Genomic DNA, 20,506 nt, shown 5'->3' with positions numbered 1-20,506 from the left:
TGTTTTGAAAAAAATTAATGCTCTTAAGTTAGCTAATCAACCTTTATCACATACACAATTGTTTTTATTATTTTTTCCATGAAAGTTTACATTATTATTAAATAACAGTGGTTATTATTTAAAACAGCAGTTTTATCTGAAATGTTTTTCATACGAATCATTGTTTCATCTTCTTTCAGAATTTTGATCCTTCCCGCCCAGCTTTCAACTCTGTCATCACAATTGCCCAGTGGTAAAAATTAGGAACCATGTCATTTTCCTGCATTGAGAGAGTTGTTTACATCTCTGTGGCTTTTAGTCTTGTTAACCTGCTCGAACTCTGAGTTTAGTTCTGGCATAAACCACCTGTCTTGGCATTTCCAATAGTCAGTAGAGATCCATGAATATTCCTCAGGGAGACTCATTGAATCTGTCTTGAATGTGTATTTTGGGCCCTTTTTTAAAAATTGAAGTTATTTTTCTCCCATAATCTGTTAAACATGATTATACTCACTAACTTTGCATGGTATGTTTTCTAGATAGGTGAAGGTAGCTGTGAGCAGTTCAACTGTGAGTGCATAACAGATCAGATATTAAAAGATTTTGGGTATGCACAGGCAAATGTCCCAAAAATAAGAAGCTCATAAACAATAGGAATGATAGCTCAAACTTAAGCTAGTTTGGCTTCATATATTGCCAAAAAATAGTAAAATAAGTAAGGCTGAGTTGAAGATTTAATAGAAGAAGCTGACCACCCCAAACCAGAGAAGAAATAGAGATTTGTAGATCTGGAGACTTTTTCATTATTGCATTGTATAAAGGTTTTGGCCAGCATCTCTTTGACTTCACCAGTATATATGCTCCAAATGTTTTTATTTAACTATAAGCATATTTTATCAAGAAGATCCATACCAGGTTTGCATCTGTCCCTCATACTGTTACAATTATACCATAGGTGCAAGGAATAGTCATTGATATGGAATTGTTATATATATATGTATATATGTATGCATGTATGCATGTATATATGATGTATACATGCATATATGTAATCACATTAAGATGGAATGGTTATTCAGACAGAATTCAGTCTGATAAAACATATGTTCAAGTAAGATTGATTTCTCTTATAATTTAGGTATGAATATCTGGCATGGACTGTTCCACACCCAGGAATAGTAAGAAGAGTTAGGGAGGATATTTCAACTACGACTCTATTTTCTGATTTAGGACTTCCTGAAAATCATTTTCAAGACCCTTGACTAGGGTATGATCCATGTAATTTTGGTCAGGAAAGATCTGCCTAATGTAGTCTGCCATATTTCTAATGTCCACACACTTGAGGGTTTAATTGCCCCACTTACAGCAATTTACAAGGAATGAGGAGGAAACCCCTCATTAAAACTCTAGGTGGTTGAAAGTTTAGTGAGCAATGCATGCTACAGTGTTTCACAGGTAGATTTCTACACTTTATTTAATCAGATACACTGGGAATCTACTTAATTGTGCATCATCCCAGGGAATCAATTTGACCTAAGGTAGTGAATGACATTGACTGCTGAGTAATGAGGATGCTTCTGACAAACATTTCTGTTTAACAGGCATTGTTCAGTAAGGTTCAGCAGCTTAGGTTGTGTTTAAGTACATGACAAATGAGCACAATATTCTACACATTCAATTCCCTAACACAGAGCTAGCCAAATAAAAAAGTAAAAGTAAGTAATTAAGGTGGGATAAAATAATTTGGTCTCTCTGTGTTTATGCATTACCCTATCTTATTTTGAGTAATTCACAGCTTTAAATTGCATCATGGCCTGTAAGAGACCATTGAAACATTATTTACTGCTGGATGCCAGCTATATCTGTCAGCACTCCAAAAATGTACAGTTGACAATGAGCCATAAATGAGAGATTAATTAGTGTGGTGGTTGGAAGTTATGTTGCTGATTCAGATTTTTAGTATCCACTTCACTAAGATAATTTGCATATGTTCTGCCCTCTTATCATCTGTTAAAGTATTTGATTAGGAAAAGGAGTCTAAGAACATTGGATGCTAAGGGAAGAGAGGGACACATGGGAAGGGCACATGATGGTGCCTGCCTAAAACAGAAGAGAAGACAGCCCTTAGTGTTGGCATGAAAAAGGCTGAGAGAGTCAGCAAGGTTGACAGAACTGGTGCCTTTGGAAACAGAACAATAAGCATTAATTATATTTAGAAGTTCAAAGACCAAACGTGAAAATACCTAATTGGTTTATACTCTTGATTTAAACCCTGCTCCTTTATTCTGCATTTTATTGTTTTTTATTCAAGCCACTGGGAATTTTGCCAGTGCTCCCAGTGGGACAATTAAATATACTAGGAATACATTTTCAGATATTAAAAGAATTTACAGCAGTATAAAATACTGCATTCATATTACAGATTAATCAGGCATCACATATTGAATATGACATATATGTGCCAAACTACAGAGCTATAGGAAAAATTAATTCATGAAAAGTCTAATCTTCTTCACCTAGCTCTGTCCTCCTGTTCCCCCTTTGGCTTTAACAGCCTAAATAAATGTTCAATCCTTCTGTAACATCCTATGTCCTAGAGAATGTTGTGCAGCTTCTGAAGCTTAGCCATCATTTTCAGGACAAATATGAAATTCCTCAAGATACAGTCACTTTTTTCTCTGTAAGTATGCATGGGAAATCAAGAGCCCTAGGCTGTTTATTCTAAATGTGATTCTATAGGTTCCTATTACTGACTTACAGGCAGCTGTACTCTTGAGTTGCTTACCTCTAGACTCCATACAGTTAGGTACTTTTAGGTGTCTTTCCTGTTTCTTTTAGATCTGATTTCGTTTTAATTCTCAAACAAATGTAGACATCTCCTTTTGCTTGACTGAAATCCTGTTTCAGAACTTCCTGTTTTCCTTACCCAAATGCACTAGGAGACAAGATCAGATGTAACTATCTACATTTGGTCAGATGAACCTCGTCCTATGACCCCAAATTTCTAGTGAAGCTACTGATATTAATGCTGATGAAGGTGTAAATTGAATGAAATACTAAAGCAGTCCTTCCATAACATTCAGAACCACTGGAAGATTGGTCTGTACAGTCAGGAAAGTCATGGGCCAATTCTTCTTCCTGGGAAGTCTCATGGATAACTGGAAGTCTTATAAATGGGACCTTTAAGAAAATGTGAGAAAAGTAGTTTGGCTTAGTGTAGCAAAGAGAAGAATGAGGGAAAATACAAAAGCATATTGTGTGTATTCTTGGATCTGCTAAGAGGCAGGCCAACTTGTATTCATGTCCCCTGGGAATCGGGCAGGAAATAAAGTTAAAACTTCAGTGAGGAAAATTTACATTAGATATTAGAGAAAATTCTAAGAGAAAGGATCCTTAAGTAAAGGAACATTTTGCTGAAGGAGAATATGGAACCTTTTAAGTAAAGACATCTTTTAAATTTCAGAGCAGTATCCACTGGGCACATTTCTAAGTTAGGACATGGAGACCTTCAAGGTTCCTTTTTCCCTTCACTCCCTTACTTTTCTGTGGTTTTTTTTTTTTTTTTTTTCACTCATTTCTCTTTCTTACTAAGTAGGTTGTATTGGCGAGGAGAGACAGCCTTCAACAGTAGCCCCCAAAATTTTTATTTTTATGTCTGGATTCCAAAAAAGTAAATTTTTTTGTAACACCTGAAGTTTCTTAGGTCACTCTGAGCTTTATGGCTTTGTAGCTGGCCTCAGAGAAATAAGTTACAAGTGAAGAAATAATTGCTATATATTCTACTCCTTGAAAACGAAAAGGGCAGGAGCTAGCTAGAGCAGAGAAATCCATCATTTACAGAATAATCCTTTCTGTCTGAAACTGTGCTGAACATAAGAGACCACCTCAGAGGAGCATGTGGAAGGGAGGAATGCCTGCAGAAACTCCCATGGTACCTCTCCCACTATCTGCTGGCTTAACCTCAAAAACACCATGTCTGACAGCCTGCAAAAGAACAAGCTGGGGATTTATTTTTGGCTATAAATTTTTATAATATTTCTTTTTATGAAAAAGAATAATTTCCACAGCCTGGGATTTCTTCATTACTTCTGCAGAGAAATGGCTACTAGCCAGGCTGCTAGTCTATATTTTAATACTATATAGCTAAAATCAGCAATATTAAATTTTCAAAGAAGATTATAAATAAGATTGGAAAAAAAGCCCTCAAATTCTTATTTTCCTACACCACATGGAAGTAAGAAAGGGATTAAAAATGCGACAGAAGAAAAGGAAAAATAATTTAGCACATTATCCCATTACTTTTCAGATCACCACTGAATTTGTCATTTGAATAATTTTGGTTTCTGTGATTCCTAATAAAAAAAAACCTGAAATAAAACCCCAGACTATTGTGTTTCTAGCTGAAATTGCATTAAGCTGATCTTCCCACTACCCTGTTCTTCCCTTCAGAAGTTAAAGACATGTTTGGTTGCCAGTTAAGCAGATCATACATTTGGCTTCTTTACAAACAGTAGACAACATTTTCCTATACAATAGACTTTGAATAGTGGGCAAAACCCCCATTGCAATGTTCCCATGTTCTTTCTGAAGATCACCACCTCTTTTTTTCTCTCTTCTTCTTTTAAAAAAGTCCAGGATTGATAAACTGCAGTCCAGAGGTTAAAACCCTACGTTTTTCAGAGAATTTTCAGAGAAGAAATCCCACCTTATTTTAAGGGCAGCAAAAATTGCTCTATAATGGCCATACGTGTACATTTTTAATTATAACAACATGTATCAAGAATGCATCTTCGGCCTATTTATGAACTTGGAGTTTAATTCATTGTCCAGCTAACATTTCCATAGCATGGAAGGAATGCAATTTCAGTCTAAGAGGCGACATGCACACAGTAATATGAGTGTTTGCCCCTAAGTATCCCTTTGATCACACAGTGGTCTAAATTACACACAGAAAACATGCGCATTAAATATAATTTGGGCTTCTACAATCCTACCAGTAAAACACAGGAACAGGTAGATTTTTGTACTAAAGCCCTTCAATTAATCTACTTCTGAGACTTGAAATCTGTTCCTGCTGCCTATCCCTCCCACAACATAAAGGGAGTTTAAATCTGCCTTTTCCAGAAACTTCTCCAGACTCTTTCTACCATGTCTCTTTTTAAAACATCTCCTGCAAATTTTTTTGTACTACTACCAACAGCTAAAAACATTTTCGGTTTGCATGTCAAATGAGATCAAATCACAAATGAAGAAGAGCTGCCAAGGCTCTACTCATTTTAAATCAGAAGTGGTGGTAATGGACAATCGTGACAGCTCAGGGGAGTTTACAGCCATACTGCTGCCATCTCCTTTGGCACCAGGACCACTGTTAAATGGCTGCGTTTATTTTTCTGGGTGGGACTTACTGATGCTATAGCCCACAGAATCTCTGAGGTAGCAGATGTTGGTAGTAACTCAGTGAATGCTCAGTGGGTGGTGCCTAAAGGACAGAGAACAGAACAGAAATCAGAATTCAGGCCATTTCCATCCGCTTGGTGAGCTCAGCCCTCCTGTCCCTATTGAGAAGAACTGTGTTGCCTCTTCAGTTGCTTTCTTTTGGTCCTTGCATTGTGCATTTCTTTCCACAGAGCAATGCAGATGCAATAGGAAAAATAAAGATGTATTTAGCTTGTTTCACATCTCTGTGTCACTCTCATGGGAGCTGGGAAGACAGAGTCCATACCCCATCAAAATGAGAAGACCTGAGATGTGAAGCTATCCTCCATCTCCTACTTCATTCCTCTAATATCTAAAGCTTCTGTGGATTTGTCCTCAGAAGCACATTTCCTTCACCTTAAAATACAAGAGGCTCAGGGTGCTCCCACAGATATGTTTGCAGATGCCTAGGAAAAACAGAGAACCATATGGTTGTAGGCATACCCAGAATTAGGCAGGATTTGAAGAGGATTTAAGGACGATTTTGAGGACTAAATTTTTGAATGCAGCTATGTGCAGATTTGCAGAAAGATCAAATCTATTCTGCTGAAATGTGGAAAACTTTTTGACCAAAAAATCTCTTCCTCAAGTCTGAGAAAAAAAACTACAAAAGTTTGTGTTTGTAGGCTAACAGCCTACAATAACATAAATGTTATTTACCAAGACACCAGATTTGGCTTATATGACTTTGTTCATGGATGTAGATGCAGCTGGGCATCCAATTAACTTGAAGATTCTTGGCCTTTCTTCCCTCTGCAAAACTACAGAAAAACAAACAGGAATATCTCAGGAGCTTCAACTTATTTTAGTAACATGCTATATTAATTTTCTCTTTCTTCTATATGTACCTTTAAAATATAATTTTCTTTGCTGCCAGCTACTCCTGTAGCAGTGTTGTTTGTCTCTTGTAAGTACATTTTAACTGTGTCTTCATAACACTTTGTAGAAAATGAAAAATATTTGGGCTATAGGGATACCGACATTCAGGATAAAATTACTGCTGAAAGGGCTTTTGAGAAATAAAACTAAACTTTTCCCAGTTGGTAAAAATATATTAAATAAAGATCCCTCAGTACGTTAAATACTTTATTTTCCACAATATTTTTGTGGAAAATTATTTTGGAAAATAATTGTGGAAATTTATTTTTACTCTTTGCCAAAACCACAGTGATATGAAATAACTGGCAAAACAGTGATAAAACCACCCTTATGTAACGTTATAAAAAAATCAAAACCCAGATAAGAACAATTGGTAAATTTCATGCCACATCCCACTTGAGTTCAATGGCTACTAGAGTTCATAGGAAAAATCCACAACACAGTTTGGAAAATAGAAAGTGTGAGTGTGAGCACCACGCAAGGAGACAAGAAACCCTTTTGACTATTCCACTGACAATCTTTTACTATAAGGCAATGAGCACCTTGTGCCCCAAACCTCAGCCAAAAATTCCCAGAAGGGCAATAAAACATGGCTTAATGAAAACAAACCAGCCAAAAAAACCCCATGAAAAATGTGGGAGGAGTTTCAAAATTTTTCTAAGTGGTACAGTACTGCTCTGTGCTAAATATCCCTTTCTTCAAGAGTTTGGTATAAAATATGAAGTTGACTGCCTCTGTTTACAGTTTTTTTAAGGAATACAATTAGCAGTGGTCAAAAGGCCACTGACTGACTTTTTCCATTCTCTATTTTTTTGGTATGGGAGTGGTGGACACAGTCATCAAAAAATGGAGGTGTCATAGGTCTATTGAGAGACAAGCTATTAAATGAGCTGAAGAAAGGAGGTATTAACCCAATATTATGCCTAGAAAGGCTGTGATTTAAAACAAAAGTTATAATTTTACCCAAATAGTTTTTTTTTGCAAAGTATTTACTTTGTGATATGATCAATTATAAGAAATAAGGAAAGAAGTCCTGTTTGCTAAGTTATTAAAGGAAAAAATTCCCTAGCTCCATTCAAGGTTTCACTGTCCACCTGTTTTCTGTGAAGCACAGTCTTATAATTTTTAGGAGTGGGTTCTTCTGTTCTTTTGAAAGATGAACAAAGTTCCATTTTAGCAAAAGGAAATAACATTGGAATAAGACCAAGTGCTGAGAATTTCAGGCTAAAGAGAAATAATTTGAATAAAAACTACATGGGTGTAGAAGCAGAATTACCAATTGAGCCATATTATGTATTAATGGAAATTATAATTAGTGAAAATTAGACTTGAGAAAAATATGCAAGGAAAGTCTATTTAAATCAGATGGAGCAAGGGAAGGAAAAATTACTAACTTTTTTAAAAAAAAGAAATGTAGTCTTGGCCTTGAATAACCAGTGATACAACCTTCAGTGGCCTTCAAATGATGTTTTATTAAGAGATGATGCCTGGTTATATTTTTCCATCTCCAAAAAATAAATGAATTTTCATTGTATTTCACAAACAAGGAAGTATCTTAAATGCTGCCAATAGTTCTTCAAGCAGCACCTCAGCAAATGGATAGGAAATATCACTGACATAAAACCAAAGAAGAAAGTGAATACTTACGAATTATTTCTACAGACAAAAGTACAAGATTAATATCTTGACAGAGACTGGAGCCATATTTTAGGGATTATTGGATTGAAACATGACAAAGAGAGAAAGGGTGGTCCTAGCAAGTGCAAAACAGTCAAGTTAAAACTAGCATAGAGGGCAGAGCCATTATCATTGCAGAACTTAAAAAATGGAATTTTGATTCTAGGATGCTGAGGCACTCCTGGAGTTTTGATATGTTTTGGTATCCCCAAGTACCCTATATTGGGTACTTCCTCCCAGAAAACAAGGGAAATTTCAACTGCTTTTTTTTTCACACAAGCAATGCTTAACACTTTCTTTTTATCTTTTTCCTTCTTTCCTTCTTCTAGTTTTGGTTGTTTATTTGTTTGTTTTGTTTCAAATGGTTGTGACCTAATAACTGATAGGGAAGTGAAATGTCAATATGTATGTTAAGATGAGAAAAGGTAAGGCTCTGAGAGGCACATCCATTCATCTCTAGGCTGCTAGAAGCTGACCATGATAACAATGATGATATCTCATGAAACGTGATCTTTTGTTCAAAATGAGCACCATACTTTATTGATTCACAGTGAAATTGCTCTGAGATGAATCAAAATACCAGCTGCCCCATTTATTGAGCTGTGAAAAATTTCTATTCGATGTGCAGCTGTGTGAACCTGAACTAATCTAAAGGGCAGATCATCTAGAAGAGAACTCAAAATAGTTTTATTGCAGGCAGTTTGCCTAAGTATTAAATATACCCTGCTCACACAGGATTCTGAGCATTAGTTAATACACAGATTGCTGCATGTTTATCATAGATGAATGGAGATTACAGAGAACTATTAAACACATCCAGTTTTGACGAGGGGAAAGAAATCCCGTGGTCAAATACCCTGCCATGGTGCTCTCCACCTTGCATGTGGTTGTGTTGTGCAAAACTAGAAGACTGGGTGGTGATTCGAGTGTTCCTGATTAAAGCATGTGTCTCCAGTGAGTGTTATCTCTGTGAGAGGTCAGAAGGGAACAGAATAGCCTACTGTTTGTTTTTTGACAGATGGAAGATGATAAAGCACCATTAAAATCAGCCAACCAGCCTAAAGTTTTCATTGCCAGCACATATGTATGTTGCTTGGGGAATTATGCTCTAATTAACCTAAAGCATGTAGCATTGCTCTTTCACACATAATGGGAGGATTAAGTGAGTGCAGCAGATTTTATGGTCATTATAAAAATACCCCCGGCAATATGAATTCTAGAAAAATATAGAAATACTCTAAGAGAAAAACTGAAATCTCTCTTTTTGGTAGCAGCTTTTTCATGCCATATTTTGAAATTTTTGGCATAAACAAGGACAGCCAGGGAGTATGTGATCCAGCAAGTTCTGAAACCACTTTTCTGTAGTGAATAGCTGAACTTTACTTAGTTACAAATTGAGTCATGTGGCTTGACGGATAGGAAAAGCCAATAGGAAAGAAATTAATTCAGTTACATCTTTAAAGTACATGGCATGTGTGCATAACACACAATATGGAAAAAAAGATTAATTTCAGACAAGCTGAAAATATTTTCAGGATAGCCTTACTTGTGCTATTTTGGGCACTTCCAGTAATTTAAAGAAAAAAATCTCTCAGTTTGTCTACTACTTCACTTGTGAAGGAGTTGTTTCAAAGGTTGTATTCCATCACATCCAGTTTTTAGGGACTATTTAGATAATTTATGGGTAGAAAAATCCAGTATTTGGCATGTACAAAGCCAAGTGGAAAAGGATATGTGCTCATTCTTTGCCATCTCTTTAGTGTAGCCCCTGGTTAAAGCACTTCTGTAACTGACTCTCCAACCATTGATAGTTTCACACTTAATAAGGCCATCAAAAATACACAGTACTTCCTGGCACTCAAGAGAACAGAATAGATTGATAATATATTTTGCAAACAAATTATAATGTTACGGAATAAGAAAAGGATATGAGCTGGTGAGAGGAAAAATTGGAGTTGTCCCTTGGATAGAAAAGATAGGAGTGGATAAATGTGGGATAGAAGGAATAGGGAATGGGACAAAGCAAGACTTATGGCACCTGTTCTGAGAAGAGAATAAAGAATGTTGCTACTGGGGACAAAAGAGTTTGGACAAGATAACTTGATGCTTTAAGAGGCTACCTGGAACAGTGGCTAAACAGTGTTAAAGGACTAAATTAGGTATTTATTAAAAGGCCTTCAAAGGATACACATTGGGTAGTACAAGAGCCTGGTCGTGGCTACACCCAAGATGGATGACAGATCACACATTTTCACACTTTTATAAGTTTTGGTCCATTTACATATTTACATATTTACATCATTTTTCAATTACAGCTTCAGGTCATGAAGTCCCATCCTCCAGATTGCTCTCTTCAATTTGCTGTTGTTTACACTTTTTGGGCATGAAGCTGCAATAGTGTCCTTGGCTCTTGGGCTGGAAAAGGATTGTTTTGTCTAACTGAACTGTGAGTAGAACTTACTAACTTTATATGAAGTTCAGGAAATAAAACATTTGGTATGAGTTCACGAACCAGCTGAGTTGACAAAATGGTCTGTTCTGGTCTTAATGGAACAAGAATAGTGACAGAGCCCATGACAGATGCCCCTACCACTCAACAGGAGGCACTGGGGGCCTGAGCAGGATTTTAATCCAGAGAAAAAGAAAGGTATAAGGGAAGACAGAATGAAATAGCATAAAGAGTTACTCATAAGAGGGTCCTTGACACAGAGAGAGAGCAGTTATTATGAAATAAGCCTTAGCCCTGTCAGGAGGAAAATGTAAAGGGACAGCAAGATGGCAGATAAGACTTACTGACAAGATAAAAGGAGGCATGGTATTAGTTCACAATAAGCTTTAACTGACAATAGATGTTGAAATGTGCTTCCTTGCTTCTGCAGATTCCCTGTGCTTTTTAAATACCTCCTTTCACTACTGGCTAAAGGTAATAATGCATTCAGTTGTGCAGACAGAGGGGATTGTGAAAAACCTGATTATTTGCTGTCTGTATGGATCTTGGTAAAGCTTTTCTGCAGCTTGTCTTCACGTAGTAATGTTTTCATGGCTGATGTATAGTTAGAATCTGTTGATAATACTAAAAATCCTGCAAGGAATGCAAGGTCCTGGTGCACTTAGTTAAAGGTATTATTTTGAGCACTACATCTCTAAATGAAGAATCAGGGTGATCCACAGTTTTGCCAAGAATGGTCAAGCAGGAAAAACCAAGATGTGAATACATATAAATATGCATACATACGGTGTTTTTTTGCTGACATATTTCTGTGGGAGAAAAAAAGAAAACAATGACAATTAAAAGCACGCACACAAAAATGTCTGCCAATAGGAGTGAATTTGTGATTGAGAAATAAAAATGTGAAATTTGAGGAACTATACAGAGACTGATTATGTAATGTTAATTTATGGAAAAAATATTTCTCATTATTGATAGACTTATGTTGGCTAGAATTTATTTTCATCTCTTAAAATAATGATTTGATTCAAACAATTCTAAAGGCAAAGTTAAGTCTGCTATGGCAATGAGTGGCTATGGATATGTCCATATGGCTATGGATCAGTCCATATTCATAAGATCAAATACATTTACATTTTGAAACACTCACTTTCAGTATTATTTTAAAATAATATAAGAGTCCATATATTCCAGGAGTTGTCTGGGAGAATGCCAACTGTCCCACGTCTAAACCACATTGATTTGGTACTGTATGTAAGGTAATCCAGTGACTGGGTAAACATCCAATTTACCTGTACCGATATAGCACCTTCATCTTTAGAGAATCCAAAGAAAAGGCATAAATAAGAGATATTCCATAGTTCAACTCTTCTCAGTGTCTTTTAACCATGCAGACCTCATTGCAGTCTTAATTCAGAAAACATTTCTGCTCATGTTCAATATGCTTTCCTGGATCTAGGCATTCATCTGCTGATAACTTCATGGAATGGTGTTAGTGAGCAACATGCTACTACAGTAGCTTTTCAACAGAGAAAAACCCCAAACCCTGCTAAATAAATTATTTTAAAGCTTCTCCAATAAAATTTTAATTTTTTTGTCTTTTCGGAATAACGAATCAAAGGTAATTCCAAAAATAAATTCCATTTGCAATACAAGCTTCCTTAAAAAAATAACTTCTAAAGAAGGATGGAAAAAACAAATGTAACAGAAAACCATGATTTGCTTATCCCCAGAGTGCTAATTTCATAGCCCATTTTCTGAGTATACATAAGAGCATGTATCAGGAATAAAGAGAAACAGGGACTGAGCAGAAATAAAATAATTGCATGAGGGAATATGAGTGAAATAAAGCAGGGGGCTTTTTGTTTTCTTTTTTTTTTTAGGCTAGTTTGGTAAACGGCATGAAACACTTAAGGTTTGGAACTATACAAGTCAAAAATGCTACAAAAAGCCACATGATGAGTGGCAAACCCTCTGTGAATGAACATGATTTTATAACATCAGAATGTGCAAACTGCATCCAAGAATCAGGCAAATCCTGCCTGTTGACCCATAGTCCAAATAACAGGATCAATGTCTGTGGCATAGAAATGTCTCTCTTGTAATAATTACCATCAAACTGCTCCTTCATCAGTACAGCAAATTCCTGTGGATAAAAGTATTTAAGACAAAAGCTCCTAGCCCCACCTGGGAGATCTTCAACTGCATATCATTTAAACCCTGCAGGAATGCAGAAATTCAACCAGTGTCTTCATTTGTATTTCCATGTTCAAAGCCAACCATGCCAGGGTTGGTGGGATGTGAAATGGGAGGGTGGGAGAGAATGTCTTCTTCTGTGGGCTGTGCATGAGGTGTAGAGTTTGATACCTTGGTCTGTGGGACTTGGGCAAATGGGGGAGGGACACAGATTATCAATAATGGTATTTGGAGGAGGTAAGCTGTGTGGTAACAGGAGGGACAAAAGGATGTTTCTGTTCTGATTCTATGTTTGCAGCTGAGAGAAGTGTAGCTGGGAAATGCAGGATGATGTAAGGGTGTGAAAGGTGGTGGACCTTTGTGAGTAGAAAATCCTTAATGCTATCTTGTCCTGTCAACAAGAGCCTTTTCTGGTAAGGAGAAACAGCATTAGGGATGTGTTAACGCACATCAGAAAAGGCTTTTAAACACTTGGCCTTTCTTAAAAGCTTGTGCATTTCCAGCCATTTTGCGCCATCAGGGCTTTTTCAAGAGTTGGAGTTGTTGTTTGAAATGTGAAGCAATTCCATGTTCCTTACATACAAAATCTTTTAATTTGTTGCAGCATGGGGACTGGTGTTCATTTAAGAATTATGCATGGCCAAAACAAAGAAGGCAAAAAAAAAGGTAACTTTGGCTTCAGATCTATCTGGTTTTTTTGAAGCCTGAAGATTGCTTCAATATGAACAGCTATTTCATGTTTATAAATAGAAGCACATAAAATATATTTTAAAAGGAAAATCATAATTGACCTACTATTTAAGGCTTTTGATCTTTTAATTAATTGATCCCCTAATTATTGAAAACTGTAGCACAACAAAGGATAAACAAGTTGGTTTGAGTATTTTTTGATAAAGGTTTTAGTACACAGTACTATGTGTATGCAGGAAAGTGTTCTACAGGATTATACAATATATTGCTTTTTAAATACAACACAGCTCTAAAGATTAATGTTTTCTGAATAACTAAGTGCATATTTTGGAACTGTCATTCTGTTGTGCCATTAATCTGTGGATTAAAGTCCCTACCAGTGTACACAATAAAGTACAATGACATCAAAAGAATATCTCATAAAAACTGGGTTACAGACGAAGGGAAAGCCTGAGATATAAACTTTGGTTTATGATTCCAGCTCACATTACATATTAAACACAGTAGTTAAGAGCTATTACTTTCAAATACATTTAGAGACCCAGTTAAATGCATTGCATAAGTTTTAATTTTATCTATTCTTTCTTTAGGCAAAATATATCCTCTATACATGAAATTGGTTTATTTCAACAAGATAACGTTAATCCTTCTTAACCTTTCATGAGATTATCCCTCAACAACTTTCTGTGAGATTATCCTCTCTTTCTCTTTAGCAAATACATAAATCAGGGCCATTTACAGGGTGAGAGATCAACAGCACAAAGAGACATGATGGTGGCCATTGGATGTGGTGGTAATTTCCAATGTTCACAGCTTTGCTACTGGGGAAAACATACTTGGGGAAGAACAAGGGAATTCTGGGGAAATCACCACAAGTTTTAGCAATTCCTTAGAAATCATTGTCAATAACTCAGTTGCCAGAAGAGGTTTCTTTCTTGCAAGAAATGGATGCTAAGGATACAGACAACTAGGCTCCGATATGAGTAATTTGTGACATCTTTAGTGAAAACCTACTCCAGAAGCCAAGATATAAGGGATTTTTTTTTAACTGTCATTGTTTATTGAGTGGCATCTCATTCAAGGAGTTTTGCCTACTATGAAAACCACTGAAGGCATTGAAACCTGGCAGAAATTAAGATGAGTTCTCTTTTTTTAAATGGTTTACATCCACAGACTCTTTCTTGTTGTTGTAAATTAGCTGGAATTTTCATGTTAACCAGAAAATCCATTTTATTTCTAGTCTAGTCTTTGTTTCATAATGAACCAAATGCATAAGTATCTACATGAACACATTTAAGTGAGAGGTGCTACTATGACTCACTCCACTATTGTAAAGAAAATATTTCTCTGAGCTGATGATGAAAAATGAAAATTACTAGAAAAATATTGTCCAAGAGAACTCATAGGTTCTGCAGTGAATGCTACAAGTTGAACTGTGTATTTGCAGCAGATCCAAAACTATTTTAACAAATGCTGTTGGCAGCACTTCTGCTGTTGTTGGTCAAGATATCCTAAAGGCCAATACCCTGTTAACTAGAAGAAAGCACAGTCTGAGACATTTCAAAACTCTTCTATACCCATTCCATTACATCTGGAACAAATCAAGATGCTGATCCCATTTTCAATGAAGTTAAACAAGAAGGTACAAGCTTCAAGCACTGCCAGGTGATTGCATTGAATCATTGCTTTTATCAGCTGCATGCCAGCCTCTGGAGTGCTGACAGAACCCCCTTCACAAGCAGTAGATTTAGACTCAAAAACCCTTTCATGCTGACCAGGGAGATCACAGTACATATCTGCTTCATGAATAAATGCCTATCCACTAAATACCTGCAGAAAAATGGGGGTCTTCCTTCATGAAAAACCCCAAAACTCAAAATTACTAGCTAACCAACCAACCAACCAACCAACAAAAAAAAAAAAACCAAAAACCAAACCCACAAACAAAAAATCCACAAGAAACAAAAAACCCAAACCAAACAAAAAAAACCAACAAAACCCAATCCCCAAACAAAACCAGAAAGAAAGCTGCAGTTATCACCATATTTTTGCAGGAATGTTTTCTGCCACCACATGTCTCATGTTTCTGTTACTCCAGCCATGCCAGGCGCCAGTGGATGCTGTATTAGCTACATATGAGTTACTTGATGCTCATGCCACACACAGGGACCCATGGCCCTTGACCACTCATTGCCCAGGGTTGTTCTCCCACCCTGCTGGGACCAGCTCTCCCCAGAGGTTCTTGGTGATATCCACTCTGTAAGAATTGCCTCATACTGTCCTGGTCTTTTCTGCTGGAAAGCATGTGAGGTACAACTTTGCATTTGACCCTGAAAAACCTGCATGTCATTATGCCAATCTAGAGACAGCTTCTTAAAAAAGCGTTAGCAAAATATTGCTCTCAGATTTGGTCCTTTCATTTTGAAATCAGAATGTTACACGCGAATCTTTGGGAATTTGTTGCTTTCCCATTACACTTAGGACTTACTGTTCCCTGTAACTCAGCAACCAGAGCAAATAAACGCCTTCAGTTTTTCATTTTCAGTCATTATTCTGAGAAACCTGGAATAAGACTTCATCAGAAATGATCTTTCTAGCAGTTACCTTCAACTAGTAAATGATAAATATTTTTCAAGAAATTTTAGTTCGTATTTCCCAATGGTCCTTCAGTTTCCCTCTCTCTGTGAGTGGAAAACCAGTAAACCAATGATACATTTTCCCTAGATATCAATAACTGTCACCCTTATAAAACATCACAAAATTAGTATCTGCTAGGGATAGGCAAAAACATGGAAATATAGTATCCAAATGGGAAATTGCAGCAGACCATCACCAGAACTAAACAGACCTGTCCTATCTAAATTCCTTCCAGTGATTCTTATTATGAGACTAATTTTTTGGGTACAAAATACTTGAAAGTGCTTTCTTTTCCCTATTAATATGCCAACAGGCTGCATGTGGGTATATAGCTATCTAGTTGTTATGCAGTCTGGGTTGCCTATCTTTAGAATTTATGCAAGATCAAAAAGCCTTCTAGTAGAGATTTATGCCGTTGTCTTTTCCACCGACCTCTTCCCACCTTATTTTTCATGAAGATAGCTTACAGTGGCCAACGAGCCCTTCTGCCAACATAGCTTAAAGTGTTGCCTTGGAGAGGCACAATGATGCACAAATGATTCACAAAGAACAGGCCTTTTCTTTTGTCCATGTACAATGCAGCTATATTCAAGATTTCAGAATAAGAGTGTTGAAGAATTTCCCCATGCACCACAAGAGAAAAGTGAGCTATAAGTGTAGGCAGGCCATATATTCCTTTAAGACTACATGTCTTCTTTATATCATTATTGTTCTTTGTTGTTTTTTTAAAGATTTTCGATCCAACGGCATTTCTAGTACCATGGTGATATTCTTGAAAGTGCCTTGCCCTTACATTTATTTGATATGAGTTACAGTTTTGCACTGTGAAAGGCACCTACTGATTTCAGGGACACCTATAGTTTCTCTAGAAAGCTGGAAGCATTTAGAGAGCAAAAGTTAAATGTGCTAAAAATTGCTCACAAAAACAAAAACAAGAAAGCAAAAAAGTCAGGTGTAGAACATAACAGTCAGTAATAATAGTTACAAATTAAGAGTTTGGTGGCTGGATGACAGCTTCAGAAGCCAGGAAATGAAGTTCGGAACAACCTGCCTTAGAGCTGATACTAAGCCATAAGAACATAATTCTGTAACTTCAATGACTTTAGACTAAATCCACAAAGAAGTCCTCATGTAAAGATGAAGTTCATATGTAAGTTATTTGCCTTAACATGCTGTACATAAAGTGGGGAGAAGCGGGCTTATTTAGCATGTTATTCATGTGACCCTTTTTGCTAGCTACTTTAGCACAGGATTAATTGGACCTCAATAAAGTCCTCCTCCTTCCTCAACTAACACTGTGGAGTTGCTTGAATCCTTAGCTTATACCTAAGTGTCTCAGGACTTTCAGACTAGATGGTTGAAATCAGCACTGAGACCCAGCTTCTGATCTCACTCATGCTTGTGTAACTTAAAGATTTCTTTAAAACTTCAATGGATTTATTGAGAAATAAATAAACAAGGGCAGAATCTGGAATATCTGTCACTCTTTACCCTTCCATCAGTATATGAACAGGAATATATATAATCTTTATCAGTAAATGAACAGGAACAGAGTAGATTGGATACACATTCATTTATATGTTAAGGTTTTAGCAAATTCAGAATAGTTTGTCCTATGTCGGCTGGAGAAAGTTCTACGAATGACCTGAGGTATGGAGTAAGGCCAGAAATTATCCCAATAAATGTGCAGAGAAAGCACCTTTGCAGGAGGAGAGAAGGTTTATATGGTGTTGTGCTATGCTATTTGTCCTCAGTCAGAAATCTGCCCTTTTCCAGTAGCAAATGGGTCGATATTGATGGAAAGTCCCAGACTCAAACTCTTGACAGGCAAAATGTTGGTGGTGCTTTACAGAGCTCAAGGTAAATGTCAGCATCTGACAGCTAACAGTAGTTGGTGGTGGTCTCACCTAAATTCCTTTTTCACTTCCCAGTTAATACTGCAAACGTAGGTTAACGAAAGTACTTCCATCTTTTCAGGTGTTTGTAGTAATTAATCCTGAACTAATTTAGCTCATTATGTTGTGGAATGCTATTAAGAGGTTTATTAAAATTACTATTATTGAAATCTATTTCCTCAGCATGTTTGAAGGAAAAAGATTTATCCACTGGGTGTATGTTTCTCTTTGGCTTTGTAGAGAATAGCTAGCTATATATTTAGTCCATTCTCATGAGGAATTGTTTAACCAATTTCTACATATTCAGTGCATTCCTAATCTCCACCATAGTTTCTTTTCCTTCTTTGAGTGCAAACTACAGAATAATTATGACTATGTATGCTGCAAATACACATTAGGTGGCAATAGGTTGCAGTTTGCACACTGACAGAATTTGAAGCTCTGACAATCACTTATTGAAATATTTTTCCAAAGCAATCTACAATTTTTTAAAAAAATTCCTCCTGCAGAGATATTTTAATACTTATGGCAACATCATCCAAGGAAAAACTTTTTAATTTAGATAGGCGAAAAACTAAAATGGTGTTAAGCATATGCTTCCAGATAAATCTGAAGATTTCCTTTAGAAAATATAGTAAGTCGCACACTTAATGTTACAACTGACTTTGATGGTACAAGTTTAACTGGGTTAGTGTTCCCTGTATGCTGCCCTCTCTTCTCTCAATGCCAATAATCCCTTCTTATGGTGGTCCTGCCTCGTTGCTCAGCAGTAGAGTTTCAGAGACCTGTACATTAATTTTTGAGTGGAGGAGAAAATAAGGACTTAGTGAGAACAGACTTTAAACCTGGCTTGTTTTTTCAGCACACACACACACAGAGGCAGACACAGCAGCTGTAAAAATGTGGACCAAAACCAACGGGAAGTGAGTGTCTCTCCCAGGAATAATGCCAGTACAAAAACTCCTGACATGCAGAGAAACTCTTAGTTTTGACGATTTACTCAAATTTTAAAGAAGGGGGGAAACTGCCCTCCCTCTTGCAAAGCACTCCAAAGGCTGCAGTCTTATCCAGAGTGCAACTTAACATAAGACTCGTGGGACAATGTCTTCTCCCTGAAACACTGAGGTTTTATTTGCAGGCTATGTGTAATAATGCCACCTACTGCCACCTGAGAAACATAATTTGTTTAGCTGCAAAGCAATGTGGTGATTATGTTTTAACAAAGTCCTCATCTTTGTAGATTCATTACCTTAATTTTGAGAAGAAAGGGAATTTTTCAAGCCATATTGAAATAAACACTGTTCATTAACTTGTGTTTCAAGACAAGCCTTGATTAAACTGTCACACATATATTCATATTGCATAAATTCATGTTTTTATTCTACTGAAGTTAAAACAGATTCCTCACAAAAATAAATGAAGTATCAAATCCCAAAAATCTGACTAGAGTTTTGGAAATATATTATGAATCAGATGTTAACTTTCAGACTAAGAAATGGGAAACGTGATTTACCCACAGGTTAGTATGTCGGTACTTAAATCACACATTGAATGATCTAGCTAGAAGAAACATGTACGAAGTTACCAGCAAAGTAATAATCTTTAAATTTATACTATCATAAGCATGTATATAAAGCCTCCTTTATTATTTACTAATTAAAGAGAATGATAACTTCATCTTTAATAATTCATAATATTTATTACTGTTTTACATTCCCTTCATGCTGAATCTATAATAAGAGGATTTCTTAAAATTAATTTTGGACATTTATGATGAAATTTTTAACCTCAATACATAAAATTTTAGTGTACATCCATATTCAGAAAAGCAAAAGATTTAAATGTATGCTTGGATTATTTGCAGGAACACTGTACATTGTTTCATAATTTACAATCATTCCAACCGTCATGGTTGGAGTAATGCGTTACATTTCCACCATAATTTTAATTGTACCTGCACATGTTCTGAAGCACAAATATCAAGTCTGCCAAATAATGTGCCCATCCTGAAAATATGCGTTTTTCAAATCAGATCTGACTGAAAGAAAATGAAAATTAATTTCTATTTAGAACCATGATTTTACTAAAACCAGATAATATACTAGTCTCCTTTTATTCAGGAGGTGAATATGAAGAATGTGCATGCAGAGTACTCAGAGAAATTAGGCTCACTTCCACCTTTTACAACAGAAAATTTAAACCCAAGTATCTTTCTGAGAGACGTTGGTTCACTATCCTGAGCTGAAGTGGACTTTATTTGATACTGTTTATTTAGCATAAATTTTGATTGAAACACATAGCAGATTTTCAGCATCCTAGCTGGCTGACAAAGTGCTGGTCACCAGGGCTTTTTTGAACCTATTCCATTGTGTTTGAAATGACCCAACACTTCCTGAGAGGAAGAGCAAAACACAGTTTTGGTAACTAGTCTGGAAGTAGGAATGGGGCTTCAGTTTCCCTGTTTTATTTATGCATTTGTCTACAAAAGGAAGAAGCAAGATCATGAGAAAAGGAAGACATGAAATAAAAAAGGAGTAAGAACTTGCAAAATACCCAAAGATTTTCCCTTCCCTAAAATATTAAAAATTCTCAAAAATCAATTTGTAACATAAAACATACAATGGTTATG

At 36.3% G+C, this 20,506-nt stretch overlaps 1 long non-coding RNA gene across 1 annotated transcript in view; it reads right to left on the bottom strand.

The window, feature by feature from the left end:
- Window positions 1-20,506, bottom strand: part of LOC148224840 (uncharacterized) — a 72,435-nt gene that overhangs the window by 14,650 nt on the left and 37,279 nt on the right. Inside the window, exon 5 of the long non-coding RNA XR_015801539.1 lies at window positions 6,115-6,215. This is a non-coding gene — a long non-coding RNA (uncharacterized LOC148224840). The remainder of the gene's footprint in view (window positions 1-6,114; window positions 6,216-20,506) is intronic.

Source organism: Sturnus vulgaris, chromosome 2 (assembly GCF_052056855.1).
Source record: "Sturnus vulgaris isolate bStuVul1 chromosome 2, bStuVul1.hap1, whole genome shotgun sequence".
In the NCBI taxonomy this organism is placed as follows: Eukaryota; Metazoa; Chordata; class Aves; order Passeriformes; family Sturnidae; genus Sturnus; species Sturnus vulgaris.
This window is presented reverse-complemented; position numbering and strand designations above follow the sequence as displayed.